At 40.9% G+C, this 7149-nt stretch overlaps 1 pseudogene; it reads left to right on the top strand.

Annotated features, from left to right (window-relative positions):
• The first annotated feature begins 306 nt into the window (after positions 1–306).
• Positions 307–2244, top strand: LOC102249505 (annotated as a pseudogene).
• Positions 2245–7149: the final 4905 nt, after the last annotated feature.

Genomic DNA, 7149 nt, shown 5'->3' on the forward strand with positions numbered 1-7149 from the left:
ATCTTTTTGCATATGTCTCCTTGGGGAAGGCAACAATAAAAGTAAACAAATGGGACTACATCAAACTAAAAAGCTTCGGCACAATGAAAGAAATCACCAAAATGAAAAGACAACATACTGAGTGGGAGAAGATATTTGCAAATGATATATCTAATAAAGGGTTAATACCCAAAATATATAAAGAACTCATACAACTCAATATCAAGGAAACAATCTAATTTAAAATTGGCAGAAGCAATGAATAAACACTTCTCTAAAGGCATAGAGATCGGGAGTGCACCGAGTGTGCGGGAGCAGCAGCTTGGTTCCTTGCTCCTGCGACATGGCTTTCAACTTTGGGGCTCCCTCGGGCACCTCGGGCACCGCTGCAGCCACCGCAGCTCCCACGGGTGGGTTTGGATGATTTGGGACAACGGCTACAACAGCAGGTTCTGCATTCAGCTTTTCTGCTCCAACTAACACAGGCACTACTGGACTCTTCGGTGGTACTCAGAGCAAAGGTTTTGGAATTGGTAATGGTTTCGGCACAACTGGAACTAGTACTGGTTTGGGAACTGGATTGGGATTTGGAGGATTTAATACACAGCAGCAGCAGCAGCAGCAACAACAGCAACAGCAGCAGCAGCAACAACAACAAACTACATTAGGTGGTCTCTTTGGTCAGCCTACACAAGCTCCTGCCCAGTCCAACCAACTGATAAATACTGCAAGTGCTCTTTCTGCTCCAACGCTGTTAGGAGACGAGAGATGCTATTTTGGCAAAATGGAATCAACTGCAAGCTTTTGGGGGAACAGGAAAAGGATATTTCAACAATAACATTCCACCAGTGGAATTCACACAAGAAAATCCCTTTTGACGATTTAAGGCAGTAGGTTATAGTTCAGCCGTGGGCAAACTACGGCCGCGGGCCGGATCCGGCCCGTTTGAAATGAATAAAACTAAAAAAAAAAAAAGACCGTACCCTTTTATGTAATGATGTTTACTTTGAATTTATATTAGTTCACACAAACACTCCATCCATGCTTTTGTTCCGGCCCTCCGGCCCAGTTTAAGAACCCATTGTGGCCCTCGAGTCAAAAAGTTTGCCCACCCCTGTAACTAGACCACTAATAGCAGGGCCACACAACTCTCTCAGGGCACAGAGAGAAAGCTAAGGCCCAGTTTCAATCGCCTGTATATGTGTGCCCACACGTGGTATTTTGTGGAAGAGCCACACTCAAGGGGCCAAAGAGCCGCATGTGGCTCGCGAGCCTCAGTTTGCCGACCACTGGGCTAGTGGTTTTAGTTTTCAAAAAAAAAATAAACGAATATTTGAAGCCAACAACAGCAATTGGTGGAATCATTGCATGAAGTTCTGGGAGGAAACCAGACCCTTACAGTAAATGTAGGGAGTATTAAACATTGCCAGATGATCAGACAGAAGTTGTCATTTATGTTATTGAGAGTTCTCCAAATGGTACTTCAAGAAGAGTTCCAGCTATAACACTATATGCCCATTTTGAACAAAGTGACATAAAAACACAGCTGCAGCAACTGGGTGTAACCCTCTCTCTGACTAGAACAGAACTTTCCCCTGCACAGGTCAGACAGCTTTTACAGAACCCCCTGCTGGTGTTGATCCTATCATCTGGGAACAAGCCAAGGTGGATAACCCTGAATCTGAAAAGTTAATTCCTGTACCAATGGTGGGTTTCAAAGAACTTCTTCGAAGACTAAAGGTTCAAGATCAGATGACTAAGCAGCATCAGACCAGATTAGATATTATATTTGAAGATATTGGTGAATTATAGAAGAATCAAACTACAACTATGGCCAAAATAGCAGGATACAAGAGGGAACTCCTGGACCTTTCCCATAGAACCTTACAGGTCCTGATCAAACAGGAAACTCAGAGGAAGAGTGGGTACGCCATCCAAGCTGATGAAGAGCAGTTGCGAGTTCAGCTACATACAATTCAGTGTGAACTAAATGCACCTACTCAGTTTAAGGGCCAACTAAATGAACTGATGTCCCAAATCGGATGCAGAATCATTTTGAAGCAGTCAAATCTGAGGAAAGATATTACATAGATGCAGATCTGTTACGAGAAATCAAGCAGCATTTGAAACAACAAGAAGGCCTTAGCCACTTGATTAGCATCATAAAAGATGATCTAGAAGATATAAAGTTAGTAGAACATGGATTGAATGAAACCATCCACATCAGAGGTGGTGTATTTAGTTGACAGATCACAAACTTGTGTTAAAGGTCGTGAACTATATCTTTTTGCTACATCAGGCCTTCCCTAAGGATGAAACTGACCACATGGAGGACAGTGAAAGAAAACCCTCTGCTGGCTTGGTTTTTGAGAAGGTTACTGACAAGTTATTGTTCTTCAGATTTGAAATAAGTCACTTCACAGCTCTTCAAAGACAGCCTTTGGAAGATTTAGTTAAAGCTGTTACTTTGAGAAGTACAGTACATAATTACCAAAAACGTACTATTGTACATTTTTACAACAGCATTTTTCTTTAAAATAATCAGTGTTTAATGATTGTTCTCCATTGAGCCAGTACTCTGCTTTCCATAGCAAGTAAATATGCAATATCTACTTTGCACATAAAATGTATGACTACTTGGCTGTTGGAGATTAGTACTTCAGAAAATAAATGTACATCTGTTTTTATATTTGTGAATTCATCTGTGGGAGGAGTAAAGAAAATCCAAGAGTATTTAATGATTAATGTGATTTTCCTTTTATATTATTTTGCTTAATTGAAATTTACAGAACACCTATGCAATTAGGATATAACAAAATTACATTTTATCATTTTTGCAACTTTTTGGTTTTTAAACACTTTTATTTCTAAAAAAGATGAAAACAAATTCTTGATTGTAAAAAAAAAAATAAGACATAGAGATGCTCAACAACGCTAATCATCAGAGAAATGCAAATCAAAACCACGATGAGATATCACCATACCTGTCAGAATGGCTAGTATCAAAAAGTCAACAAGTAAGTGGTGGCAAGGGTGTTGAGAAAAGGGATTGTATATTAGTGCAGCCTCTATGGAAAACAGTATGGAGTTTCCTCAAAAAATTAAAAATAGAACTGCCATATGACACAGCAATTCCACTTCAGGGTAGTTATTTGAAGAAATCCAAACACTAATATGAAAAGATCCGTGCACCCCTGTGTTCATTGCAGCATTACTTATAATATTCAAGATATGGAAGCAACTTAGTTGTCCATCAGTAGATAAATGGATAAAGATGTGATTGGTTATACATATACAATAGAATATTACTCAGCAATAAAAAAGAATGAAATCTTGCCCTTTACAACAACGTGGATAGACCTACAGGGTATTATGCTAAGTCAGAGAAAGACAAATAACTTATGATGTCACTTATATGTGGAATCTAAAAAAAAAAAAAGACTCAGAAACAAAGAACAAATTAATGATTGTGGGGGTGGGAGGGCAGGGAGGATAAGCAGAAAAGGTGAAGAGGAATAAGAGGTACAAACTTCGTTATAAAATAATAAGCCATGGAGATGTAGTGAACACCACAGGAAATACAGTCAATAATATTTAATAACTTTGTATGGTGACAGATGGTAACTAGTTTAGTGTGGTGATCACATCATAAAGTATATAAATGTTGAATTACCATGTTGTACACCTGAAATATTGTATGCCAGCCACATGTTTATTTTTACTAAAGCGCTCAGATTTTTTGTACTTTGAGAGGCAATCTACTTCATTTCAACTTGTCTGAAAGTTACATTTTTCTTTAAGTCAAAAGCATAAAATTATTTTTCCTTTCAGGGAAATGTACAGAGAGAACTAACGGCATTCACCCATTCCCTGACCACTTCCCCAAGTCTTTTTGACCTTTAATGCCCAAGTTCTCTGTACCTCAGTTTCCTCACGGGAGGTTGTGGTGTTAACATGAGTGAATAAGAAAGTTACCAGCTGTTCTCAGAATTTCAAAATGGGAAGAAATTGGAATTTATTTTAAGACATTTGGGAAAGCAGTTGTTGACCGTTTCTACATTTGTGCTGCAACAAACACAGCCAAACCCCCTCAGAAAAAGGTTCTTCTTCACTCAGGTGACTGGGCACCACGGCCAGTAGCAGTTTTTTTAAAAACCCAACTGTCTTTTTTTAATGTATTTATTTATTTATTGGATATTTCCATTAGAATTCTAAATATTGAGGGCAAAATGCTGAAAGGCATTGTTCTAATCAGGACAGTTGTAAAGCTACTTAGTTGAAATTTCAATTTCATGGTTCTGTCATCTGCATCTTTATTTGCACACTTTTCTGTATGAGAACCCCACTGGCAATGTTTGTGACAATTTGAGCATCAAATAAATCATGGTATTAAAGGATAGAACCTGTTGAATAAAGTAAAAAAAAAAAACAAAAACCGAGTTCATGCTGAACAACCAAGTGAAGAAGAAAAGGCCATTTCTCCAAGGAGACCTGGTTCCCTTGAGCAGCAGATGGTACTAACATGCTGAATTGCATTTTAAGTTTTTACATCTGTATTCATCAGACTTTAAAATTTATTTTGTTAGCAAGACTAGGTTTACTGGAATGAATGGAACAGCTTTTTGTCCTTTGGTGTTCTATCATTTTTATTACTTGAAATGTTGGTAATAGGAAATCAACTATTTTCAAGGTTTTCAAAATATATTAGCATGTAATTTAATATGTATTTTGAAGCTTTCGTTTAAAGCATAAATAGTGTTTTCTTCCTTCTCACACTCTATTGAAGACATTACAATTCAATAATCAACAGTAACATTAGAAAACTGAGCGGTGTTAGTGTGGAATTTCCAGATTTTTTTAAAAATATATTTTTATTGATTTCTTACAGAGAGGAAGGGAGAGGGATAGAGAGCCAGAAACATCAATGAGAGAGAAACATCGATCAGCTGCCTCCTGCACACCCCCCACTAGGGACGTGCCCGCAACCAAGGTACATGCCCCCGACCGGATTCGAACCTGGGACCCTTGAGTTCGCAGGCCAATGCTCTATCACTGAGCCAAACCAGTCAGGGCATGGAATTTCCATATTTAATGCCAATGGGAACAAACTGAAAGTAGGACCCAGCAGAGCTGAGGGAACTTCAGCCCACTTCAGGCAATAAAGAGACTCTTCAAAAAAAAAAAAAAGGAAGTAAAGCTTTTATCTGACAAAACTATGGCGTAATAACAAGATCAGAAGCAGTAAAGGCGCAAAGGAGGGAGCAGCCCCTGGAAACTGGCTGGGGATTAGAGTGAAGCGCTGGGCCAGTTTCCCACCCCCAAATGCTTAACTCTCACTTGTTTCCCAGTGGAGTGAGGCACAATGACAGCTTCCTGAAGGGAGAGTCTGGCAAGGCAGCCTCCCAGAGTGAGACCTGAAACCTCAGAAGCAGCAGGGCTGGAGATCACGATACCATAGAAATGCCCATGCAGAGACAGGCTAGCCCAGTGATGGCGAACCTATGACACGTGTGTCAGAGGTGACACGCAAACTCATTTTTTTGGTTGATTTTTCTTTGTTAAATGGCATTTAAATATATAAAATAAATATCAAAAATATAAGTCTTTGTTTTACTATGGTTGCAAATATCAAAAAATTTCTATATGTGACACGGCACCAGAGTTAAGTTAGGGTTTTTCAAAATGCTGACACGCCGAGCTCAAAAGGTTCGCCATCACGGTGCTGTCCTCTCCTCTGTTTTTACTCTTTTTACTTATGCTCTCCCCTCTGTCTGAAGTGCCATGTCCCCTGCATGTCACCAGACTGACTCTTGCTCCTTTAAAAAGACTCAGCTCAGCCCCTACCCTCATTCCATCCCATCCCAGGCTAGGAGACTTCCCTGGAATCCCGAGTCCCTGCCTGAGTCACCGTCCCAGTACTTAACCCTTTGACTGGACTTGGTGATTTCTCCCACTACCAGGGGTAGGAAGGAAGGAAGGAAGGAAGGAAGGAAGGAAGGAAGGAAGGAAGGAAGGAAGGAAAGCTTTTATCTTACAAAACTATGGCGTAATAACAAGATCAGAAGCAGTAAAGGCGCAAAGGAGGGAGCAGTCCCTGGAAACTGGCTGGGGATTAGAGTGAAGCACTGGGCCAGTTTCCCACCCCCAAATGCTTAACTCTCACTTGTTTCCCAGTGGAGTGAGGAACAATGACAGCTTCCCGAAGAGAGAGTCTGGCAAGGGAGCCTCCCAGAGTGAGACCTGAAACCTCAGAAGCATCAGGGCTGGAGATCACGATACCATAGAAATGCCCATGCAGAGACAGGCTAGCTGAACCCCTCACCTCGGGGCTCTTCTGCATCCTGCTCCCTATAATCACCAAAGGTAGAGGTTCCTGGGCCCCCCACAAACATAAGGTCGAGTTTCCTGGGTCCCAACAATTACCTCAGGTAGATTTTCCCTGAAACCACAATCATCTAAGAGTTTCCCAGGCCCCCAAAATCGTTTAACATAGAGTTTCCTGGGCCAACAATATCACTGAAGGTAGAATTTTCCAGCTCCCCACAATTGCCTAAAGTCAAGTTTCCTGACCTAAACAATCACCTAAAGCAGACTATCCTGTCCCACAAAATAAACTGAGGTAGAATGTTCCGGCCTCCACAATCAACTAAGAGACTATTCTGACCCACACCATCACCTATAGTCAACTTTCCTGAACCCTGATAATCACCTAAGGTAGAAATTCTGGCTCCCTGTAATCACCTAAGGTAGAGTTTCCAGGGCCCCCACAATCATGCAGTGGTTCTCAACCTTCCTAATGCCGCGACCCTTTAATACAGTTCCTCATGTTGTGGTGACCCCCAACCATAAAATTATTTTTGTTGCTACTTCATAACTGTAATGTAAATATCTGATATGCAGGATGTATTTTCAGGTGTCGCGACCCACAGGTTGAGAACCGCTGAATTAAGGTAAAGATAGCAGATGCCCACAAACACCAGAGACCGAGTTTCCTAATCCCCTACAATCACCTAAGGTGGTTTCCTTCCACCTACCCCCTAACCCCCAATTAATCAAAAAGGTAGACTATCCTGGCCCACTATAATCACCTAGGTAGACTATCCTGGCCCCCACATTCACCTAAGGTCAAGTTTGCCCGGCACACAATCACCTAAGGTGTTTCCTGGGCCC

The sequence above is a fragment of the Myotis brandtii genome, unplaced genomic scaffold, assembly GCF_000412655.1.
Source record: "Myotis brandtii unplaced genomic scaffold, ASM41265v1 scaffold182, whole genome shotgun sequence".
NCBI lineage: Eukaryota > Metazoa > Chordata > Mammalia > Chiroptera > Vespertilionidae > Myotis > Myotis brandtii.